General features: G+C 41.1%; 1 protein-coding gene and 1 pseudogene across 2 annotated transcripts in view; one reads left to right on the top strand and one right to left on the bottom strand.

Moving 5' to 3' along the window:
• The window catches only part of Oxr1 (oxidation resistance 1), a 409,810-nt gene extending 409,050 nt beyond the window's left edge, over nucleotides 1–760 (bottom strand). Inside the window, exon 1 of one of the 2 annotated variants that reach the window (XM_052160406.1) lies at nucleotides 624–760. The gene's annotated coding sequence lies outside the window, so the exon portion shown is untranslated. The remainder of the gene's footprint in view (nucleotides 1–623) is intronic. The other variant, XM_052160408.1, reaches the window with a different exon arrangement.
• A 5,079-nt stretch (nucleotides 761–5,839) lies between these two features.
• On the top strand, nucleotides 5,840–23,240 carry LOC127668096 (60S ribosomal protein L5-like; annotated as a pseudogene).
• Nucleotides 23,241–25,410: the final 2,170 nt, after the last annotated feature.

Genomic DNA, 25,410 nt, shown 5'->3' with positions numbered 1-25,410 from the left:
CCTGCAGGTTCTCACAACATGTTGCCTCACACACTCCCTCCGAAGGCTTGAATTAAACCTGCCTCTCTCCATCATATCTGCCTAAGCTTGTTCTGATTCCCCAAATTAACCAAGTTCACCCGCCCATCAGGCGCCCACTGACCCTTCCACTGGCGTCCTTTGCTCTCCTACAAATCCGCTTTTCACACGCCCCACTTTCTATCTATCTTCCCTTCTGTCATCCTGGTTCAGGACACACCGCCCTTCTATGTTGCTCTCTGACCCTCTCTCAGTCCCAGGGACACCACTTTCCCTTTTTGGCTGTTCCCATGCAGGTCCCTGCTCCAGCACTAGCCGGCTCCTGGCCTGCCGGGTCCACTACCTCACCCGCGGTCCTTCTTCCTTCCAGTGTCCCACACCTGACCCCTGAGCCAGTCCTGCCCTCCTGGGTCTGTTCATCATCGCCTTTGCTGGAGCATCCTCTTAAGCAGGAGCTCTCTACCTGCCCAGCGGTTGGGAGAAGCACGGGGCTCTGGAGGCAGAAGGCTGCCCGCTCTCCGGGTGGATATCCAGGCGCTCTTCCCGCTCGCGGTCCCCGGCTCCCCCGGCGCCTAGCCCTCGCCCCGGCAGCCGCACAAACTTACTTGCGGGTCGGCGGGAGGGGGCTGCGGCGAGCGGTGCGAGCCCCGCAGCGGCGAGTGCGCCCCTCTCGGTGGGGCCGGGCGGCGCTGGCACTGCGCTCCCGCGGCCGCGCGCGGACTGCGCTCAGCCTGACGCAGCCCAGCTCTGCCCCCACCGCCGTCGCCGCCGCCGGGGCCGCCGAGCGCTTGCAGACATGCTCAGTTTCCGGACCTGCCCGCGTGGAAGCTACCAAGAGCCATCCGCGGCGGGGGAGGCGGCGCCGAGCTGCAGAGCGGCGGCCAGGAGCTGGAGGCGACCACGCCAGCGGCCCCGGGAAAAGGGGGGCGAAGCGCTGCTAAAAATAGCTCCTGCGGAAGGAAGCCACCCGCTGCTGCCAGCGCACCCCCTCTCCGCGCGTCCCCGCAGCGGACTCTCAGACTCCAGGAGCTGGCGTCCTGCCGGACCCCTGCCCTGGGAAACCGTGCCCCAAGAACAGACACCTGCCAGGGTAGCCAGAGCAGAGCCCCAACTCCAGGCTGCTGGGTATGGCACCCCTCCCTCCTTGCCCCTTGTCCCCGGAGCTGCCCAGCAGCCCGAGCTTCGGGGCCTTAGATGGAGACATTGAGGGGAAAAAAATGGTCTGAAATAGTGGGAAAGCTCCCCTGCTACTGACTTACCAAGAGGAAGAAAAAAGTTTTCAGGTTTATTTTGGTGAAATTGGAACGAGAAATGAGGGGAGGCGGGCAAAATACAAAGATCTGGAGGCCAAAGGGTGGGATGGGGCTGTGGGTTGAAAGGGGCTCTGGAAAGATTTCCTTAAATGCAGGAGTAGGCTGGGCTTCTCCCCGACTCTATTTCCGCAGGATTTTACATAATTAGTTGACTCTAAGCCTGACCTTGGAGGCACTATTCCTGTTGCCTGAACAGCAATTTACTTTCCTTGTCTGCCGCCTTCTACTTCCACTGCTCCCACCTTTCCAACTCTGCCTGGGAAATTATGAGAAGGGAGCACGGATGAGGGTCAAAGTACAGCTCAGGAGACTGGAACCCGGTCCTGACTTGAACGAAGTCAGTCCCGTGGCCAGGATGAGCCCCGGGTTTTCTAAGCATCAATCCGCCCAGCAAATCAGCCCAAGGGCCTCTCAAAACCACCTGATCAGATCTGATCTGATCTGGCTCTCACTATTAATCTCCAGGATACCCCACCTCAATTGCTGTCAATTAGTGTTACCTCTTCTCTCCCTTGAAATGTCCATCACTCTGTAAAAGCCAGGAGGAAGAGGGAGGAGGGGAATATTTATACTGAAAAGGGGACCAGTAGGAAAAGAGATGAATTTGAGTGAAGCACAGTGATTGATGTACATGCATTTCATAATGAAACCCATTATTCTGTACGCTAAAAAAAAATCAATGAAAAATTCTAATTCTAAGAATGAAATGTTCAGATGTTTCCTGGGTCAAGTTATAGTTTTAGCTCTTTCTCTGGAAGTCACCGAATTAGATTCGTCACTTAGGAATTCACTGCTTTTGTTTGACAGAGGAGGACAACTGTTACCTGAAATAATACCTAGCTGAACGCAGAATCTGCCGGATGAGAAATTACCCAAGTTTAAATATAACCTATTATTTCCTGAAATCAATAGCTGCACTTGGAGTAAGAGATCAGAAAAGTAGGAGCAGTTTTCAGTGCAGCTGATTAATTTGATAATCTCATTTTCTCTATTTGTAAGAAGGAAATTCAAAACCTAGATTTTGCGTTCTCTTGAAAGTGCTGTTTTATCTCAGTTCATTTACGTCTTTTGATGCCATGCATGGGCTAGAACAAGAGCTCACAGCCGGTGCTCAGTAAAACTACGTTCATTTGCAGTTATCAAAATTGAGTAAAGCCTGGTTAGCCGAAACCAAGTCACGCGTGTGTGCTTTAACCATACTATAACAAGACAGGCTCCTAAATCCTTCAGTTCCCAATCACAATTTAGTTTCGTGTTTAACTTTTTAAATATCCACTTTAAAGACTTTTTTCAGTTCCTACATAAAACATATGGTTCAATATGCACTGCATTCAAGACTTCCATAGATAAATTGAGAACATTATTCATTGGTTCATATAACTCAGAGGCACAGAGGTGGGGCCTCCTGCCTGACATAGAACCGTGTCAGAGAGAACGGGATTCCCTGGCTCTGAGCATTTGTTTCCTCTGCTGGTGTTAATATTCCTTCCATTAGGAGCAGAATGCGTTTCCAGGCATGCAGAAGCAACAAAGTTTCTTTGTCAGAACAAATCAAGACTTTTACTCTCATGAGCCTTAAAATAAGAGCCGAATTGGCTGTCCAGGCTGGCATGGATGAATCTATCCGCCCTAGAGAAAGATTTGCTGTAGCTGAAAGATTTGGGTAGCTGAAGGAACCCATGAAACAACAGAGACAGTGTGCATTGCCTTCCTGAAGAGACTTGCCTCCCCTGCAGTCAGAGAGAGAGAGAGACAAAGACACAGAAAGACACATAGAAAGAGACAGAGACACAGATAAAGACAGAGAGAAGGGAGAGAGACAAAGCACAGATAAAGAGAGAGAGAGACAGACAGACAGAAAGACAGAGACAGACAGACAGAGAGACAGAGAGAGAGATTCTATTGGAATATCCATTGGTCTGAGTTAGTCAAAATGAGCAAAAGAAAAACACCACTTTGAAGAGAAGTTTTTCTTCCTTTTCTCCGGTGAAGATACTTTGATTTGCCTGCCTACAGGCAACAGTTAGTGCTCTTTGTAGCCTTTGCATCTTTGTTTCGGGCCTGGGTTGCTTCCAAAGTGGAGTCGCTCCTTAAAGCTGTGTAATGAGCCACAGAGGTAGCTGAGGCCTCTAGTCCAGTCTGCCTCTGTAGGAAAAGGGCAGGTTCCCTATTACTGAAGCTTATTTTTCATGTGTGTGTGGTTCAATAGACCTGATCATGTGTCAATGGACTGTGTGATAATAGAAAGTAGGCATATTCCTTTTGCCCTCCTACTGGATGGGAGAAGATGCTACAACAGTTGCTGTCTTATTTTTCCTGAAGATTTGCTAGAATTGTTATTTATTATTAATTTTTTTGAGAAAGAGTCTTATCTAGCAAGCCTTCTGCAAACCAAGCTATATTCCCGTGCAATTTTTTCTTTTCTTTCTTAACTTCCATAAAATTACTAAGCCACACAGGATTCATATTTATATCCTTTAATCATTATTTTAGAAGGAGATGACTAAAGTACTAGGATTTGTTTCATTCAAATAGCGTTTTTGTAGTTATGCAAAAACCCTCCAGCTATTCCCTGGTGGTGGACACATACACTGAAGCCCTGCACTGAGGACACTGAGGCAGAGGAGTTAGAGGTTTGAAACCTGCCTGGTCTGCACAACAAAATCTATGAGTAAAGACACAAGCAAAATCATGAAATCTAGAATATGTTCATTCACATCCTGCAAGGTCTTCAGTGAACCCCTCTCTCGGCCTCCACGACTCTGTGTCTCCTCTCCTGCTCAGACTGCTGCTTCTGTCCAGCCCACTGTTTTTATCTCTTCTTTGCAGTTCCCTGTTCTTCCCTTAGGAAGGTTCTCTTCTATATCACTTCTCAACACAATTGCACTGTCGTCTCTGCTGACATTGGAAGATTGGCACCATGACAAATTCCTGTGTGGACATTGATCCTTGGTGGTTTTGATAGATGCTTACTGGGGCATTTGTAGAGTGTTAGAAAGGTTGAGCCCTTAGATGTAAACAAAGAGGATGCCGGGTAAATACTTCCTCACTTGGTTGCAGGGAGTGGCAGAAGGTGGGAAGGTCTAGAGAGACGATGTCACACAATACAGATTTTGCCTATTTCACTAATGTGCTGAGGAGAGCTCTTCTTTCCCCATTTGGATTTTGTTAACCAAATCATCCGATCGAATTCCCCAAGTGTTGCCTAGACCACGCTGTCAAATAGATCTTGTACCTCCGAACGTTGACACAGTTCCCTGTGCATGTTCTGCTTCTGCCGCATAAGGCATTTTAGACCCATGTACATTGGGTTTCTCTCTGATGCATGTCTTTCACACTAATTTTGCCCTTAGAAAATCAGAACCAAAGAGGGAAGAGCAAAAAGTGTTCTTAAATTAGTTCTTTAAGAGAAGCGGAAATATCAGGACGGCTTCATTAAAGAGCTATTAAAAGTTCATCTTCTTGATAATTATTTCTCTATTGTGAGGGAGTCAAAGGGGAAGCATTAACCTGGAGTGACTCAGAGTCACTTTTGCCCCAGTTCTTCTTGCATTTTTGAGTGTGTCTTATTTATACATACGTGTCATAACAGATCAGTTCATGATATGCACTAAAGATATAAGTGTTCACTGCCCCGCACCCCCAGCATACTCAGCCTAAAACTGCTGTAGGTGAAATTCGTGGGACATTAAGGATGCTCACGGCATTGTGAATCAAAGATGCTTCTTGCCTAAAAGACTTAGCTCTGATGTTCCTTTCCTCGGGGAAGAAGAATGTGCATAATTATGTACTTCAAATATCAGGCTGCTCTTTTTGTGTGTCTAACACAAACACGACTTAGGAACTGAGCAAGCAGCCATGACTTGATTGAGCTACAGCTTTCGCCTTTTCCTCTGTAACATCCAGTGCCAGAGAGACAAGTTTCAAATCATCAAGCACCATTTGAGAGATTCATCTTGTGATACCCTTCCATAATGCTTTGGAGTGTAATTAATTCAACGTTAAGGCTGCCTTAACATCAGCTACCCCTCTGTGTAATGTCATTTGTTAGGTCCAATCACAATCCAATGAGACAGTATGCGAATTATCGTGTTTTCAGTTGTATGTGTAGGAATCTATCCCAAATGGGTGCAATGTGGTATGAAATAAAACCTCAAGAAGAGAGGAGTTCCCTGTGATTATCAGGACCAGAAAAACATATCTGTCCATTTCCACACAGTGTCTCCTTTCCAGCTTAATTTTTCTACCTTGTATGCAGGCCTCCTTCACAGCCTTTATGGTCCTAGTATTCATCCTTTATTAAAACACTAAATCAGTTCCATCAGTTTGATTTCAAAGATCTCAAAGAAGCTAATGACTTGCTTCCAAACCCTACAGAGTATGGCAAAGGAAAGTGGGTGGTCCAGAGGAGCTGAGGAGGCTTACAGCCCCCATGGGAAGAACAATGACGTCAGCCACCCAGACGCCCCAAGACTCCCAGGGACTGAACCATCAACCAAGGGGCACACATGGTTCCAGTCAAAAATGTGGCCAAGAAATGCCTTATCGGCCATCAGTACGAGGAATGGTCCTTGGTCAGGTAAAGGTTCAACAGAGGCCCCAACAAAGGGAAACTTAAGGGGGGGAGGTGGGAGTGTGTCGAATGGAGGGGCATATACATGGAGGCAGGGAGAGGGAGGTGGGGTTCGGCGTCTTTGGGGAGGAAAATATTGGGAAAGGTTTTACCATTGGCAATGTAAATGAAGATGATATTCAATAAAAAAAGGGAAAGTGGGTAGCACATTACTGGAGACAGATGACAGACAGTAAGGCATGTTACATCACCAATGATGTCACATGGATGCCTCTCATGACATTCTGTTAGCATGTAAACGATAAGGGCACTTTGTTTAGGTAGAATTCTTTCCCAAAATGCTGCAACTCCAGTTTATACAAGGACAAAAATATTCATACAATTTTAAATTAAGGGACTTTTGACAAAATTCCTTTGCCCAGCACCATTCAAAATCCATAGTCATAAAGAAAAAAATGAAAGACTGGGAGACCTGGAAAGGGGAAAACATTTGAAACATAAATTCAGAAAGTATCTAATAAAAAAGAAATGTAAATAAATAAAATAACCAATAAAATTTTTTAAGAAATGAAAGACGGAAGGTTGCCATAGCCTCAAGGTGACCAGGGGCACAAAGCCTAATCCCAGTGGCTGCTTTGTGTTAGAGCCTAGATCACAAAGAGGGTACCACTGACGCACAGCGATAGAACCTTCAGTTAGCACAGCTAATGGCACTGGGACATTTTATCGCCTTCTTTTTTGTCAAAAGTGAGATGTCCACAGCACAAATGGATGAAGGATAAATAGGAGGACTCTTGCTAACATTATACATTTTATATTTACTATTTAATATAATATATATTCTAAACTATAGAAGATGAATCCCTACGCAAAACCATGATCTGAGCAGCTAGAAGTAGATTTCTACCCAAGACTTCTTGCCTGGGAGCAGTGGGTTGGGTCATTTACCAGAATTGGCCCTGAGGATCCCACTTGATTTTCTAGCCATTCACAAAGAAGGAAAATGGAAGGGAGGGAGGGAGGGAGGGAAGGAGGGAAGGAGGGAAGGAGGGAGGGAGGGAGGGAGGGAGGGAGGGAGGGAGGGAGGGAGGGAGGGAGGGAGGGAGGGAGGGAGGTCGACATCTCTGGGTGTCACCAGGCTCTAGAGATCTTTTGTTATAATTCACTTGTGCTCTGTGGTTACAACTAAACTTATCTCAGCTTAAGATAAGGTGAAACAGAGCAGATGTTTGAGTTTTCCAGTTGTGAGGACATTATAATCTTTGACTCACTTTGAAGATCTCCACAATTCACAGCCTTCTGGCTATAATTGCTCTATCACTGGTTACTGTGACTGCATCCACCTTCATTCTAGTGGGTGAGATGCTGCCTGCAGTCCTCTAGAGTTACAATCATCTATTGTCCTTAAATCCTAGAAACCACTCCTCTCATGCTCTCTGCTGGAGCCTAGATCACTTTCATATAGAATTTCCTTTATGATGAGTAAATGCAGAAACCTTTAGTAATGGCCATTGCTGGACCTTATTTATTCTCTCATTCTTCCCAGCCCAATCAAGTCATCTAGTGGGCCAAACATCCTTTTTTAATCACTTGAAACTACTTTTGACATCATAAAGCCTGAGCCACAGTATGGAATCTTCTACAGGCTTTGTGGAAACCACTAAGTTGAGAATCATACTTTGGTATCTGGGATTGGGGTATTGCTGGACCATGCTGTCAGTGAGGATATGAAGGACACGGGATGCATCCCTATATGCACCATTCCAAGAAGTCTCTAGTGTGTTGTAGTTCTCTCTACTCTACTCAATCCCAATCTAAATATTCAGAGTTTCTTCTGATGGGTGTAACCTAAATCAAACCTGAAACTTCCAGCTCTACCGATGTTTTGAAATGAAGGATGGTATCTTCCCTTACCCTGGCTTCTTCTAGCCTCCAAAAAAAGTAGTGTGAACATATGCTGAGTTGGATCGGTGCCTGCCTTCATTGGTGCTGCCTGGAATACAAGAGCTCAATAAAGGGCACTTCTGTCTGTAGACTCAGATCGACGGCCACTCCCTTGGGTCATTTTTGCCTATCCAAACCTTAGTGAATCTGATAGGGATATGCTCCCCAAACTGATTCACTTTTTTAAAGTTTTACTACACTTATGATGATTCTATAAAAATGTCTTTTGTTCCATGTTGAACAAAACATCCAGAAAAAAAACCCAGAAAATAAGTCTAATTTTAAAAGAAAATACAGTATAATAAATATCTTATGATCAAGATCTTTAATGGCAGATGCACATGAAATGTTTTTAAATTATAAAATGTAATTGATAGAGCCTTTGCCCCACTTCCTCAGGCTCTGCACCTAATAATGTTTTTGTAATGTAAAGGAATGCACATTTAAGTGTCATGGCACCTAGCTTTAATAGAACTATTTTTAGAAACTGAGGTACACAGTTAAGAATGGTTTGTAAGAATTGTACTTCTACTTGATATGAATATTCAAGTGAGATCTTTAAAATGTATTGTTAAAACTTACGTATATGTGAAATCCTCCTCATCTTTGTTCATTTATACCTTTACTTTGCAGAATATAATTTATTTCCATGCCTCTATCTATGTGAAGCTCATGGTTGCAGTTGTGGTTTTCATTCTCCCCTGTCTTTGTAGTTTGGGCAGCATCACTGGCTGTTGTGGCAGTGCAGGTCATGTGGAAGGGAACCTAGGGGGATGACAGTCAAGGTGTTTACTTCCTCCTGGAGTCTAGACCACAGAACAGTTAATGCCTAAGTTGAACTCCTGGGTACCATCACTTTCTATACTTATTAATAAATTGTCCTATTCCATCAAATTTAAAACAACATTAAAACATTTTCAGGGAAATAGATACATATCAATTTCAAGAATATTAAAATGTGAATGAGCTATTTTATCTTGAAATAGATCAATTATGGTAATCAGTCTGTGTCCTTCTGTTCCTCTGCTTCTTTCTCTGGGTTGCTTGTTAACCATCTTCTTGGGCTCACATCTATGTCTTTCTTTTCTTTCTCTCTTTCTTTCTTTCTTTCTTTCTTTCTTTCTTTCTTTCTTTCTTTCTTTCTTTCTTTCTTTCTGTTTTCTTTCCTTCTTTCCTTTCTTTTTTTCTTTCTTTCTCCTTTCTTCCCTCCATCCTTCTCTCTCTCCCTCCCTCTCTCCTTACAAACAAGTAACAGATTGTGCTCCTGGTGTTTTCCATGTGGTGCCTATGTTTAGTTACCAGCAGGTCTAGATGTCCAGAAAATCCCAGACCTGTTTGTAGATTATTGTACTATACTTCTGACCCTATGCTGTTACTGGCACATCACACATAGAAACCACAAGTCATATCTGTCTGAGAACCCCCTGTGGTCTTCACACTCTATGGGAGTGATGAATTCTCAACCCCTTGGGGAAGACTTCGAATAAGCAAACTAGGCAACTAGTGTTAGCTCACAGCTCATCAATGTTGTGTCAGGGAAGGACAAAGAACTTAACAAAAACCACTCCTGCTAACAAAACCATCACCTCCAATTGTCAAGCTATTAGCCTCCCTAGCAATGCAGCAAAATGAATGAATAAATAAATTAATATATCCACAGGGCAATCACAAAGGCAGCTACTCCCAAATGATTGATACAAGACAGTGCTCACATTCACATCCTGGACAGAACTCACATGTTCATTTTACTTAGGAGCTGTGAGGATCCCGGGCAAAGAAGATTGTCAAAGTCTGAAATTCTTTGTCCACTTACACACTTGACATTGCTACTGCAGAACTCAGGGGAGCCCTGACCCAATGTGAACTCTTCATTTGACACATGTGTCTTTTATTGTATCACAAACAGAGAGGGCCAGCATTGTCTGATTCCCTCTTTCCTGGTTAGAGGTACATAGAATTTATTAGTTTATCTTGATGCAATATCAGTTCATTCCAGGAGTCCAGAGCTCCTTGTCTATAACCAACACAGGTTTTCAATACAGATACCTTCACTGACTAAATTGTGATAATAGGACTTTGTGATGTAAAATTATATTCTAGTTATCCAGGTAAGATAATTCTGTGCTGGGGATAAATGGAAAGCAAAATCTGTTTTTAAAAAATTATTTTTTGATATTGATCCTCATCTATGCTCTGTGAGAAAAGATATTTCCATCACCCCCCCCCACACACACACACACACACAATCCAGGCACCTAGAACAATCAAGTGTTCTGTGAGTGCTTCCTTCACCCTTGGGTAGAGAATGTGACGCTTTTAAAGGCATCTTCTCCAGGTAGATATTATGCTCTTACTGCAAAGCATTATAATTCAGGAGAGTTTTGAGTTTCCCCTAAAACAAGATTGGATTTGCAGTCACTTGGAAGATCAAGTGTGGGCTGCAATAAGTAATGAACATTCTACATTTCTTCAATCCCATGATGATCTATGCTTAAAGGGACTCACATTCATGAAAAAGGACAGGCTAATTACTTACTTAAGACATGCTGGGAAGATATTGCTCATAATAGGGCAATTATGATGTGTGATTGTGTGTTTGTTTGCTTTTACCACTTAGCATTGAGCAGTTAATGAGACCTCTAAACAAGGCGTATCTAAAAGGATGAGAGTCAGGAAAGTTATAAAGAAGAGCATACGAAAATAAAGCAACTCTAAGACATTTCATATCTGACTTTGTTAAAAAGAGGTATTAATGGGAAAATATGCTGTTTTTGTCTTGTAAATAGCAGGTAAACAAAGAAACCTTCTTTTCCTTAATAATTAAATCACCCCTCTCTCCCGCCTCTCTCTCTCTCTCTCTCCCTCTCTCTCCTCCCTTTCTCTCCTTCCCCACTCTCCAGTTCCTGAATTCTTTCCATCTCCCTTTGTTACAATGTTCCTTGACCTTTGAGGGAAAGTAGAGGCTTGATAAAGTTATCCCTCTCCGGGGTAAGCTTAAAATCTGTTCTCAACATTTTTAGTTCTCAGCTCTGAAGTGACTAATGCCCAATGCCAAAAGAAGTGTCTACGGCCCAGACTGAAAGCGGCCCAAGACCAGTCTCATTCAGTCTCCTTTGGCTTCTCCTGATGATAATTTTCCATTTTCTAATTCTGTATTTCTACTGAAGAATGTTTGTAGGTGCTTTTTTATTCTTTTAGACAGTGGAAGACATGGAGAGTCAATCAACAATGACCCAAGAACTCATGAATCTCCTGTTTCCTGGCTCTAATCAACAATCATCGTCATCGTCTTCATCATCTTCACCACCCTCAAAGCCATGGCCTCGCTTCACATCCCTGGTTGGATGAGCCTTGTTTTAGCTAAATCTTTCACAAAAGCAGAAATGTTAATCTTTGCGCTTTTCTCTTTTCAAATATCGATTTTGTCCTTTATGACGTATAGACAGCCAAGGAACATTTGGCACTTGGTACAGAATAGAGCTTTCAGTTAGGTGCTGGAGTTGAAAGGAAGTCGCCACCCAGCTGGAAGATAAGTCACCCACACGGACAGATACGCAGTCAGACAGGGGAATGTGTAAATGTCAAGGCTGAATCAGCAGCGGCTCTGGCTTCATTGTCATTTCTGTAAATGGTTTCTTCGTTTCCTGACTTCCTTTTCTTCTCTTTATGCTCTGTCCCTTCATTCATCCTAAATCAGTATCCTCAGCTCCTTCTTCCGAGTGGAAGCAGACAGATTTCTCCCTTCCTACACAGTTCACTCAATCAATACGTTAGGAGATTTTTTTGTTTGCTTTTCTCATAAAAAAAAATTAGAAATTTTAAATGTCAGGTAGACAGATGTGCTGAAAAGTTCTTGTCAGGTAGAGGGAAAGAGATGCTTCAGTATCTATATATACAGAAAGCTAAGGAACTTCACTTCTGTTGTGTTTTGGAGATTAGAAACCTCACAAATTGTACATTTGAAGCATTTCAACAAAATATTTTGCCTATTAAATGTTTCTCAAGAAATGCCACCCAGTTTAAGAGACAGTGAAATAAAATCACAACACAACTTCCTCGGCTCCTATTCTCATGCCCACAGTTGTCAATTCGTGGAACTCTGGATATCCGTTTCTGTTTTGGAAATGCATCCGCTTTAAGCAAACCTTCAGGCTCTGCATGAACTAGTCTGTCAGCTGCTTTCTAGTGTGCGTGGCCTTGGCTGGTCAACCTGATGACTCCTGTTCAATCCCTGAGAGAGGACAAAGGAAATTGCCTAAAATAAGAGACGAATGTAAGTACAAAAAGAGAATATACATGCTTTCACACTTCTCTAACTTTGAGGGTTGTAGTGAAATACAGAAGATTTCTCACATGGCTTTACTACACCTCTTATCAGTTTTGAGCAGACATTGATTTTTATAATTTTCTATCGTCATGATCTCACAATATACACTAATATTACACACTGCACAAATATGGTGTAATGCCTATCGTTAGGAGCTGAAAGTTAAGAAATACCTCTTTTCTCCAATATCTCAGTTTTGGTATCAGAATATTTCACTTTTGGTTCCATTTTATATTTCCCTTCTTAGAGCAGTGAAATGAAAATGACAACCCTGTATTCTTGTTTTGTCTCAGAAAATCAAGCACATGTTGGAACCTAGTTGCTAGGGGATTGTAGCAAAAGAAAACGGTAAACACTCTGACAAAGCTGTAGAAACTATCATAGAAATGAATATAAATATATAATCTTAAAATGTATTATTGAATACAACCTAAAATATAAGAAAAGTATTTTATGAGCCTTACTTAGAAGCTTCGGGTGTATCTGTTTGTTTTGTTTCTCTTGTGTGTGTGTTTGTATATCTGTTGCTGTTCCAGCTCTGCCTCTCTGCCCACAACACCCTGAGGTGCCTGTGATAGCAACCTGCAGGTCCTGAGAAGGGAAGGGAGGCAGGAACAGCCTAGAGCAGAAGAGCTCTCAAACTACTGGAAGACAGCTTCAGAGAGACAACTCATTTAACAGGGGAGACAAACGCTACTTAAACATTTGAGGGGTGTGTAGGGGTTTTTAGGATTCTGGGGATGCCCATTTTCATAAGGAGGAACTCCATGTGCTGTCAGACATGACTTTATAAAGGGTTAGGGAGTTTGACCTGGCTGCCAGGCTATGTGACTTCCTTGGGAGGTGGAGGCAAAAGTGGGGGTACAGGGCTACATGCACTGGGACACGCAAGCCCGGAGTGACTGATCCTACTCCAACTAATTTCAGGATGAGACTTCCAAGGTTTAGACCCAACTCTCCAACCAGGCCACCTACCATGCCCCTCTGGTCCCATAACTTCCTGATCCCCAAATCTATATCTACCTATCTATGTCTGTCTGTTTTTCTGTCTATCTATCTATATCTATCTATCTATCTATCTATCTATCTATCTATCTATCTATCTATCTATCAGCCATGCATCCGTCCATGCATCCATCTATCCATCCATCCATGCATCTATCTATCTATCTCCATCCTTCCATGTACCTATTTAACCATCTATATATAATATATATAATGTGTAACATGTACTATGTGATAAATATGTGATATGCAATATGTAATTATATTAGTACATATTAATTATATATTAACTAGTTCCATTAATGATGATAATAAACTTTAATAAATTATTAATACATTAATATATAATTATACATTGTTTTTTATTATAGTATAATATATACTGTATAATCTATATTACATGTATACTATGTATGAATATAATATATTAGTATATATTATAACATTAATTATGAACTGATCTATTAGCAATTTATAATTTTAATTAATTAACATAACTAACAAATGAAATTGATAAACTTATATAATTACATATTACATATTAGATATAGATATAAATTGCTTACTCATAAGTTATGCCTTTCGTTTATAAATTATGTAAATAGATAAAGAGATGATAGATACATAAATATAAGTTACCTACTGATAGATAGATAGGTAGATAGAAGGATAGATGGATAGATAGATAGATAGATAGATAGATAGATAGATAGAACTACCATGCCTTATCATTTGATAAGAGTTTTCAAAATATCGCATTTATGTATAAAGTTTCATAACCCTTTTTTCATATAATTACAATATACTAAAAAGTGGGAAAAACCCACAATTCTGTGAAATGTTCTTACCAGATATATGATGTACTTTTATTTATCTTTTAAAAATTATTTATCATGAGAATAGTATTGAAAACTACATGCATCTACCAATCCTTAGATCGGATTTCATCCACAATCTATGACATATGGGTGATTTACCACCTCTGAATTCTCTCTTCTAATTTTTCCATGCCAAGTACAATTGGTTCTGGGTTTTGGAGTTTTGTTGTTGTTGTTGTTGTTTGTTTGTTTGTCTTTAGAAATCACCTTAGTAGTAAAGTCTTCCTCTACTGGGGATTCAACACTGTGCCCTGTAAAGGAGCAGAAGGGGTGATGTTACCTATTCCAGAGGTAAGTGAAGAACCAAAGGAAGATGTTTAGTTAGACATTATCAATCGTCCACAGTCCTTAATTCCATTTCATTTAATTTTGAATCTGTGGTGGCGCATACCTTTAATCCCAGCACCAGGGAGGCAGAAACAGGCAGATTTCTGAGTTCAAGACCAGCCTGGTCTACAGAGTAAGTTCCAGGACAGCCAGGGCTATAGAGAGAAACCCTTTCTCAAAACAAACAAACAAACAAACAAACAAAAAATTAAATCCATTTAGTTCTTTTCCTTGAAAGAAAGCAAGTCTCTGAACTTCATCAATTTAAAAGTGAGACATACATGGTATTTAGAATTTAAAAGACAAAAAGTCCTTAGAAAGGGTTGCTTAGATAGCCATTTTTAGCCAAACCCATTGATTTACTTATTTTACTAATTTTAATAAATGTTGTGGGATTTCAATGGCACAGTATAAATCTTATTTAAAAATAATAATTGCTAACAAATATTTAAAGAAAAAAGAACAAACCAAAAAAAGGAAAAAGATAAGAAAAGACAGAAAAAGAAAATTTCAAAATGTGAACCAGATATAGTCTCGTATCTGCAGTTCCAGCATCTAGGAGGATGAAGAAGGATCACTATTTTAGAAGTCATTCTGGGATACTTAGTGGAAGCCCTTCTTTTAAACATAGCAGGACAACAACAATAACAACAAAAGGTAATGGATGTTTTCTGCAGGACAATTCCCAAGAGCTAAATTATGGATCCAAGCTAGACAACCAACAAGATGCCTGAGTGAAAGCAAAATGTTGTGCTTTTTGTTTTTGCTTTTTGTTTGTTTGTTTATTTGTTTGCTGTTCTGGAACAGGTTGGCGTCAGACCCACAGGTATCTGTCTGGTTTTGCTTCCCACTGTTGGGATTAAAGGCATGCTCCACATGCCTGGCTTACAGTAGACTTTTTACAGTGACATCCCAGTGTTTGAAAGAAAATGGATGCACTGGAGATAGCCACAGCAAGCAAATTAAACCAGTTTCAGAGTGATAAATATTTTATGTGCTTCTCTCATTTGTGGTGGCTGCATTTTTATAGAGATGCGTAAAATCAGGTATGCATGCATGGTATGAAAGTAGAAGCACACTGTCTAGGGAAATGAAGGGATACTTAGGTGATGAGAGAGGGGAGAAGGAGAAGCAGACATGGTGAAAGTATTCTTGATATACAGTGGATGCTTGTATGAAGCTAAAAGAAAATGGAAAGAAAAAGCTTGACAGGCTAGTAGGATAAATTTGAATGTGAATTTGAAGGGAATTGCTAGCTTAGAAAACTCCAGAAAGTCTTCGAACTCATGTAGGACCAGTTATCTATTATTCTTTCTTTTATTATTGTTTTGTTGTTAAAAAATAAATTGGTGGGCTGGAGAGATGGCTCAGTGGTTAAGAGCACTGACTGCTCTTCTGAATTCAAAAACCTCCTGAGTTGGAGAGGGTGCGGAGAAAGAGGAACACTCCTCCACTGCTGGTGGGGTTGCAAATTGGTACAACCACTCTGGAAAGCAGTCTGGCGGTTCCTCCGAAAACTGGGCACCTCACTTCCAGAAGATCCTGCTATACCACTCCTGGGCATATACCCAGAGGATTCCCCACCATGTAATAAGGATACATGCTCTACTATGTTCATAGCAGCCCTATTTATAATTGCCAGAGGCTGGAAAGAACCCAGGTATCCCTCAACAGAAGAGTGGATGCAAAAAATGTGGTATATCTACACAATGGAGTACTATTCAGCCATTAGAAACAATGAATTCATGAAATTCTTAGGCAAATGGATGGAGCTAGAGAACATCATACTAAGTGAGGTAACCCAGACTCAAAAGGTGAATCATGGTATGCACTCACTAATAAGTGGTTATTAACTTAGAAAACTGGAATACCCAAAACATAATCCACACATCAAATGAGATAAAAGAAGAAAGCAGGAGTGGTCCCTGGTTCTGGAAAGACTCAGTGAAACAGTATTTGGCAAAACCAGAACGGGGAACTGGGAAGGGGTGGGAGGGAGGACAGGGGAAGAGAAGGGGGCTTACGGGACTTTCGGGGAGTGGGGGGGGCTAGAAAAGGGGAAATCATTTGATATGTAAATAAATTATATCGAATAAAAAAAAAGGGAAAAAAAAGAATGTAATGTGGATTGTAATCATTTAGTTTTACTGAAATTGCCCTTACTAAAGTCACCAATGAGCTTCTTATCATTAAACTAATCATCAATTCTCAAAAAAAAAAAAAAAAAAAAACAAAAACCTCCTGAGTTCAAATACCAGCAACCACTTGGTGGCTCACAACCATCATAATGAGATCTGACGCCCTCTCTGGTGTGTCTGAAGACAGCTACAGTGTACTTACATATGTATAATAAATGAATAAATCTTCTTAAAATAAATAAATAAATAAATAAATAAATACATAAATAAATAAATTGGTGCAGGAAAAGAAAAATGAATATAGACTGAAAGATAAGCACAAGGAATAGTCTTTAAAGAATTACATAAGTTCTGTCCAGAAGGTTGCCATGATAAAGGGATCTCACTGGGCTGTGGCAAGTGTCAGGGAAAGTCGGCTTGAGGCCAGGAAAGCTCACACATTGGAACTCTCAGAAAATGCTGTTTGGGGTGTAAAACTGAGTCCACATGCTTACATGCTCGTAGATACCCGACTCATAGATACGCATAGTTCATCCTTTCTTGCCGAGTGACAATTGTTTAGTGGATTAAGTCCTTTGCACTGAGGCTGGAATAACTACCACTTGGAGTGACCAAGAAATGAGTGCACACTAAAGAGGGTCTAGATCTGACTTTTGGATTCTTTTTGGCATGCTTGGGTTTTGTGTTCCTTAAGCAAATTTCTATAGCCAGCTCGCTGTGCTTCTTTGATTAAAAAACAAACAAACAAACAAACAAAAAAACCTGAATCACATGCAAATTCTTAGTGCCCGAGAATGGCACTGGTCTGAAGGTACTTTGGGCATTTCAGGAAACAGAGAGAGGTGATTTGCCATGCAAATCCAGCTGTCACTCACAGAATGGCTGCACACAAATGCTCCATTACCTTGTGCTGAGGTGGGTTGTAGGAAAACCGAGTGAGTAAGCAGACATAGGTCTCCTGTACTGCAGTTGCAGCTCTGCAACTCTGCTGCTCTGTAGGCCTCTGGAAGAACAAGGCTTTAAGAGACCGACAGAAATGAATGCAAAGGAATATAAACATTGGTGTGACAAAGTACAGTCTTCTTTTACAAACATCTTAGAGTAGGAGAATAGATTGGCTACTAGCATATTTCTTTTCTGGTAAGGCCTACGCTTTTAGTCTAGAATACTGGCCTCTCCACTAGTCAGTTATAAGGAAGCTGGAAGGGTTCTTCAGCCCCATGGGCACTGATAGAAATATCTTCACCCTAGGATATAACCTAGGATATTAAACAAAAAAGATATGAAGAAAAGTTTCTGGGTATTTCAAGAATACCCCTACAGTGTGTTTGGGTGGCTCTGAAGGTTTGAACACAGTTGCTGTGTAACCTGTGACACCCATACAGTGGAAAAAGAGGGTTGTCATCTGACTGCTACCTGCGCATCATGATGCTTATAAACACACACACACACACACACTCTCACACACACACTCACATAAAGACATTCTCACACACACTGGCACACACTCACACTCACACAGAGACACACACAGAGACACATGTGCACACATAGGCACACGGAGACACACACACACTGACACACACACACTGACACACACACACTGACACACACATACTGACACACACTGACACACACACACTGACATACACAGAAACAAATGTATGCATGAACACACACACACAAGTACAGAGACTGACACAAAAACACACACACACACAGACACACTGAAGTACACACATACATACACACACTCACACACTGACACACACAGATACAAATGCATGGACACACACATACAGCAAATTTTTAAAAAGAGGAAAACTTCTTTCCTCACAATAAATCTTGTATGAGCAAGAACTTGTCCCTGTAATCTTCACCTAGATAGGAAACTTCTTCCTTCTCCTTTACTTTATTATTTCTGTTTATTGATAAACAGAAACAAACCAATGGAAAGGAATTTCTAAACTCTTCTAGGTTTTAATAGGATAATTTATCTTGAGTGACACCTCCACAAAGAACAGCATCAACATTTGCACCAGCCCTGCAAAACCACACTGATTATGCTTATCTGCCAGGGAGCATGTCTAAGCCTCTTTCAGTGTGGTAAGATATGATTACTTCATAGCAGTGAGCCATTCATTTAAAATTATCTTATTTTCATAGGCACATTGATTTCTATGTTTTTTCTCTTTACATTATTATCTAATTATACTAAAGTAAATCAAACCAATCATCAACTTAAATAGATAGTTCTGCCTTAGGCATTCTTCAGAGTGATAGCCATAAAGGGAGTTTTTAGGACTCCTCTTGGCTTGACCTTTGGTCAGAGCAAACGTTGGCAGCAACATGTCATTTTCTTTGTTAGTAAGTACAGAACTTGCCTCACTTCACTGGAGAGGGGAGGGAGACAAGATGTGAAGGATCTGAGCTGGAGAGATGGGTCAGTGGTTAAGAGCACTGACTGTTCTTCCAGAGGTCCTGAGTTCAGTTCCCAGCAACTACACGGTGGCTCACAACCATCTGTAATGGCCCTCTTCTAGTGGGTCCAAACAAATAAATGAGTATTTTTTTTTAAAGATGCAAAGGATCTCGTTAAAATTTGCTTTGCTTGAACACGATGAGGCACTAAGACAAGTTGGGATTTTTATCTGCTCTCCTCACTCGGATGCTGCTGCTGCTGAGGTTTTCACACCATTATGAGCATTTACCTCAAGCTTTTGAGAATGAAGAAGATCTAACAATAATGGCACCTGGGAAGGAAATTCTCCTCCTCACTATGGCTCATGCTCTGAATCTGTGTGAGTCATGCCCAGTGAAGTCTATTTAGGTGAATGGTAAAACAAATGCATGGTGCCCATTACACAGCCTAATATTGGTAGAGCCATTTGTAATAATGAACCAAAAAAGCCACCCCACCCCAAATAGAATAGTCTTTCTATTTTACACACTTTAAAGGCCTGTTTCCTTTCCAAAAGAATATGCGTGAACCTTTGCAAGTATTTCAAGATGAACCACTATTTTTATAAACTTTTACTGTTTTTTTTTCTTTTTGATTACCTTGGGTTTAGTTGCCTACACTGCATCTTTCATACTAAGCCATTGGCTCCTAACTGCCTGCCATTTTCAAGAAGTTACTGCTGTTCTTTGACAAACATCCTGACTTATAAATATTCTACACATGTGAGAAATTTCTACAAAAGTTATACCCTGAATTTTGAGGTCTGAAAAAAAATATTTAAATTTTTCAATATTGGGCTGGAGCAGGGATGTGTATCTTGAGGAATTCTATAGTATATATCTTGAAAACTTCAGGAATTACAACATAAAGAGATCTTTTATAAATTATATATTTTTTGCTGATATTAGAGTCACATTTTTGTCTCTGTGCCTTACCTCCCTTTAAACACTCCCATATATATACCCCCTTGCTCTCTTTCAGATACACAGTCTCTTTTTCACCAATTGTTATTGCATTGATACATACATACATACCTACATACATACATACATACACACACATTTAAAACTTACAAATTTGAGGACAAACATTCATGATTTACACCACATTTTAATCATGAAGGTGACATATGCAGGACTATTATGGTCTGTGAAAGCATATTTGGAAGAATATTACAGTGACTGTTAACAAAAAGTCATCACCAGAGCTTAATATCTATAACCAGTAACAGTATGTATCAGGAGTGAAGCGGCACTTAAACTTCTGATGATTTTTGAAGCAAGGAAGAAAGATTCTACACTTTCACATTGAAACTCACAAAGGCAATACCAAATAATTTGTGGAGTTACAATGTTTAGCTAGAAGAATCTTCCTGTGGTCAATCCTAGAATATTAGCAAGTAGAGAAGATACTAATGCAGAAAAATTTGTATAGGACTGATAGATCGAGTCAGCACAAAATGCTTGGTTGAGAGAAATTGAGATCAGACTTCAGCCATGTCTTCTCTACAATAAATTCTGACTTACATAATCTCTTATCCCTTTATTCCAAAATGCTCAGCAGTCCAGTTAGGCCAGGACTCGCTACATCGCATGGCTTCCAGGCTTAGAGTTAGAGCTTTAAGTGAAGAATGGGGTCCTAATGATCTTACAGAAAGTCACTGCAACACTGGCTCCCAATCCTTACGATTTCCCCAAACTTGCTGGGGTTTGTTCTCTCAGTCCTCTCCTCCTGACAGCTGCTTTAGGAATATCCTTTAGCTGATTATTTTCTTGCAAGGCAGCTTGCTATTCTGCAGCAACCACTTTAGATTCTTGGCAAATAAGCAGTGAAAGACCCTCCTCATTGATGTGCTTTTAAAGTCTTTTTGAAATCTGCTGGAGCTCAGAAGTCCTTGCACCCTGCATGAAATTCTGCCTCTGTCTCTGTCTCCATCTCTGTCGTCTTTTCTGTCTATCTCTGTCTCTCTGTCTTTCCTTCTGCATGTGTTTGTGTGTACACATGTGTCTGCAAGCCCTTGTGAATTGTGCACACATCTTTGTGCCTGTTTGTGTGTGCTCATTTTGGGCCTGTGAGCCTGAGGAAGTCAGAAAACAATTTGGCTCTGGGATCTGTTCTTGTCTATCTGCCTCAGTTTATCTTAAGAGTCAAAGCAAACTCAGAGTTGTATTTTCTTTTTATTTTAATTTGAAAGTATTTTCTTTTCTCATAAAATGCACCCTAGTTATAGTTTTCTGCCCCTCTACTCTTCTCAGGTCTTCTCCACCTCCCCTCCCCTCCAGATCCACCCCGTTTCTGTTTCTCATTAGAGAAGAACAGGCTTCAAAGAGGTAACAACCAAACACAACAGAATAAAATGTAATAAGATGAAGCAAAACTATCCTATCAAACTTCGCCGTGGCAACACAACTCGAGCGAAATAGTCCCAAGAGCAGACGTAAGAGTCAGAGACTCATTCTCAGTCAGGAGTCCCATGAAAATACTAAGCTAATAACTAATATGTATCTGCCTTAGTTATTATATATGGTATATATTTTATGTGTGATGTGCTGTAGCTTGCTGCTTTAGTCTCTGTAAGCACATGTGTGCCTTGCTTAGTTGTTTCAATGGCTGTGGTGGAGGGTCTCGTCCACCCCTTTTGACTCCAACAGTCTTTCTGCCTTAGATTCTCCAAATTAGACACTCTACATCATATCGGCAGTGGATCTCTGCATCTGTTCCCATCCCCTGCAGGAGAAAGCCTCTCTGATGATGAGAAGGCACTGATCTATGGGTATAGCAGAAGAATATTAGGATCATGCTATAGAGTTTTTTCAAATTAGTCACATTTGCTTTTACTCTAGGTCTCTGGGCTATCTAGCCTCTGGTTCTTGTTACTCAAGCAGTGTTGGGTATAGGTTTCTTCTTGTGGAGTGAGTCTTAAGACAAATCAGACATTGGTTGGGTTACTCCCACAAGTTCTGTGCCACCGTTACCTTAGCATATTTTACAGGCAGGGCAGATTGTAGATCAAAGGTTTTGTGCCTGAGTTGATGTTTACATTTCTTTTTTGGTAGCCTGCAGAAAACCTTCCCTTACCAAAGAGGCTAGAATGTAGGGTAAAGGCTCCATGTAGGCACCAGCCATTCATGTTCAATGAGTTGTGCTTTTCAGAGAGAATCCCTTAGTCTTAGCAATAGCCTAGTTTGTTTGGGGATTTCCATGGGACCTCCCTGCCCCCATGCCAACAACACAAATGATGCAGCCCGGTCCCTTCATTGGAAGCCTTGCCTGGCTACAAGAGATGGACAGTTGAGATTCTTTATCCACTGTTAGTAGGAGTCCTCATTAACATCACCTTCGGCAGGGCTGCATGGAGCAGGTTACTGGTCTCTGTTCTGCAGGGACCTGAAAGTTGTCAAAAATAAGGCCTACTTTAAAAAATACCGTGAGATTTAGAAGATCGCATTAGGGTAAAACTGACTGCTATACGCAAAAATAATAGGTAATCCAGGACAAGAATAAGTATGACTCACCCAAATATAGGATGATAGTTTGTGTAACAATCTGCCAGATTGCATATGCCTGTATAGAAGGGGATATGATCGTCTGTGCAGCATATGCACATGAACTTCCAAAATATGATGTGAAAGTTGGCCTGACCAACTATGCTGCAGCCTATTGCACTGGCCTGCTGCTAGCTCTCAGGGTTCTCAGTAAGTTTGGCATGGATAAGATCTAGGAAGGCCAAGTGGAGGTGAATGGAGGTGAATACAATGTGGAAAGCATTGATGGTGTCACCCTGGTGCCTTCACTTGCTATTTGGATGCAGATCTTGTCCGAACTACAACTGGCAATAAAGTTTTGGGGCCCTGAAGGGAGCTGTGGATGGAGGCTTGTCTATACCTCATAGTACCAAATGATTGCCTGGCTATGACTCTGAAAGCAAGGAGTTTAGTGCAGAGGAAAATCGGAAGTACATCATGGGTCAGAATGTGGCAGACTGCATGTGCTACCTAACGGAGGAAGATGAAGATGCGTATAAGAAACAGTTCTCTCAGTATATCAAGAACAACAGAACTCCAGACATGATGGAGGAGATGTATAAGAAGGCCCAGGCTGCTATCCGAGAGAATCCAACCTATGAGAAGAAGCCCAAGAGAGATGTGAAGAAGAGGTGGAATTGTTCCAAAATGTCTCTTACCCAGAAGAAAGACCGGGTTGCTCAAAAGAAGGCAAGCTTCCTCAGAGCTCAGGGATGGGCTGCTGAAAGCTAAAGCAACTTTTTATGAAGATTTTTTTTCATAAAGACACTAAACATATTGATCAAGCCTCCCCCCCCCCCCGAAGAAAGGATCCCCTTCATAGATCTGAGGTAGTTTCCAGTGAAATAGTATCCATACTTCCCACTATTTTCCTCTAAATGTCAGCTATCTCTCACCACATTTTCCCTCCATCCCACCTGCACCCTCACCTGCTCCCTCCCATCTTCACACACTCTCAAGACCACCCATAAAATCTATTCTATTTCCCCATCCCAGAGAGAGCCATGCATTTTCTCTAGGTGCCTGACTCTGCACCTAGGATTTGCATGCTTTTATAAGCAAATACATTCTACGCTTGTTTTTCTCGGTCTGTGCTACCTCATTCAGGTTGACTCTTTTCTACTTCCATCCATTTGCCTACAAATTTCATAATGTCATGTCTTTTTACAGCTGAGTAAGACTATTGTGTAGCACACCCCATTTTGTTCATCCATTCTTCAGCTGAGAGACATCTAGGTTGTTTCTAGTTTCTGACTTTTATGAATAAAGTTTCAGTAAAAGTAGTTGAACATGTGTCCTTGTGGTAGGATGGAGTGTTCTTTGACTATATTACCACACATGGTATAGCCAAGTCTTGATGTAGATTGATTCCCAATTTACTAAGGAACAATCATATTCTTTCCACAGTGGCTGTACAAGATTTTACTCTCACCATCAATGGAGTATTCCCCTTGATCCACCCACATCCTCACCAACAGGGGCTGTCACTTATTTTATTGATTTTAGCCGCATTCTGACAGGTGTTAAGATGGAATCTCAAAGTAGTTTTTGATTTGCATGTCCTTGATGGCTAAGGATGTTTCTTTAAGTGTTTCTCAGATATTTGAGATTCCTCTGTTGAGAATTCTGTTTGCATCTGCATCACATTTTTGATTAGCAGATTATTTAATTTTTGATATCTAGTTTCCTGAGTTCTTCATGTATTTTAAATATTAGACATCTAGCAGATGCTGAGTTTGTTTTAAAAAAAAGTATTTTTCCAATTACATAGGCTGCTACTTTGACCAATTGATTGTATCCTTTGCCTTATAGAAGCTTTTTGGTTTCATGAGGACCCATTTATTAATTGTTGATTTTATTGCCCACACAGTGTATCTGATTTTATGCCGATCTACTATTGATCCACTTGGACTTGAGTTTTAAGTGGGGTAAAAGATATGGATCTACTTACATTCTTTTGGGGGGAGGACTTTTTTCTTTTTTTTATTAGATATATCCTTTATTTACATTTCAAATGTTGTCTACTTTCCTGGTTCCCCCCTCCCCTGAAAATCCCATAGGCCATCTCTCCTTTCCCAATCAACCCTCTCCTGCTTCTGTAAGGCAAAGGACATTGTCAATAGGACAAAAAGGCAACCAACAAATTGGGAAAAGATCTTTACCAACCCTACATCCAACAGAGGGTTAATATCAAATATATACAAAGAACTCAAGAAGTTAGACTCCAGAGAGCCAAATAACCCTATTTAAAAAATGGGGGTACAGAGCTAAACAAAGAATTTTCACCTGAGGAATATCGAATAGTGGAGAAGCACCTAAAGAAATGTTCCGCATCCTTAGACATCAGGGAAATGCAAATCCAAACAACCTTGAGATTTCACCTCACACCAGTCAGAATGGCTAAGATAAAACTCAGGAGACAGCAGGCGCTGGCGAGGATGTGGAGAAAAAGGGCCACTCCTCCACTGCTGGTGGGAGTGCAAGCTGGTACAACCACTCTGCAGATCAGTTTGGTGGTTCCTCAGAAAACTGGGCATAAACTACTGGAGGACTCCGTTACACAACTCCTGGGCATATACCCAGAGGATTCTTCAGCATGTAATAAAGATACATGCTCGAATACATTCATAGCAGCCCTATTTATAATAGCCACAAGCTGCAAAGAACCCAGATGTCCCTCAACGGAGGAATGGATACAGAAAATGTGGTACACAATGGAGTACTATTCTGCTATTAAAAACAGTGAATTCATGAAATTCTTAGACAAATGAATGGAACTGGAAAATAACATCCTGAGTGAGGTAACCCAATCACGAAAGAACACACATGGTATACACTCACTAATAAGTGGATATTAGCCCAGAAACTTGGAATAACTAAAACACATTTCACATATCAAATT

This window comes from Apodemus sylvaticus, chromosome 17 (assembly GCF_947179515.1).
Source record: "Apodemus sylvaticus chromosome 17, mApoSyl1.1, whole genome shotgun sequence".
In the NCBI taxonomy this organism is placed as follows: Eukaryota; Metazoa; Chordata; class Mammalia; order Rodentia; family Muridae; genus Apodemus; species Apodemus sylvaticus.
The sequence above is the reverse complement of the archived record's forward strand: the minus strand, read 5'-3'. Positions and strand labels throughout refer to the sequence as shown.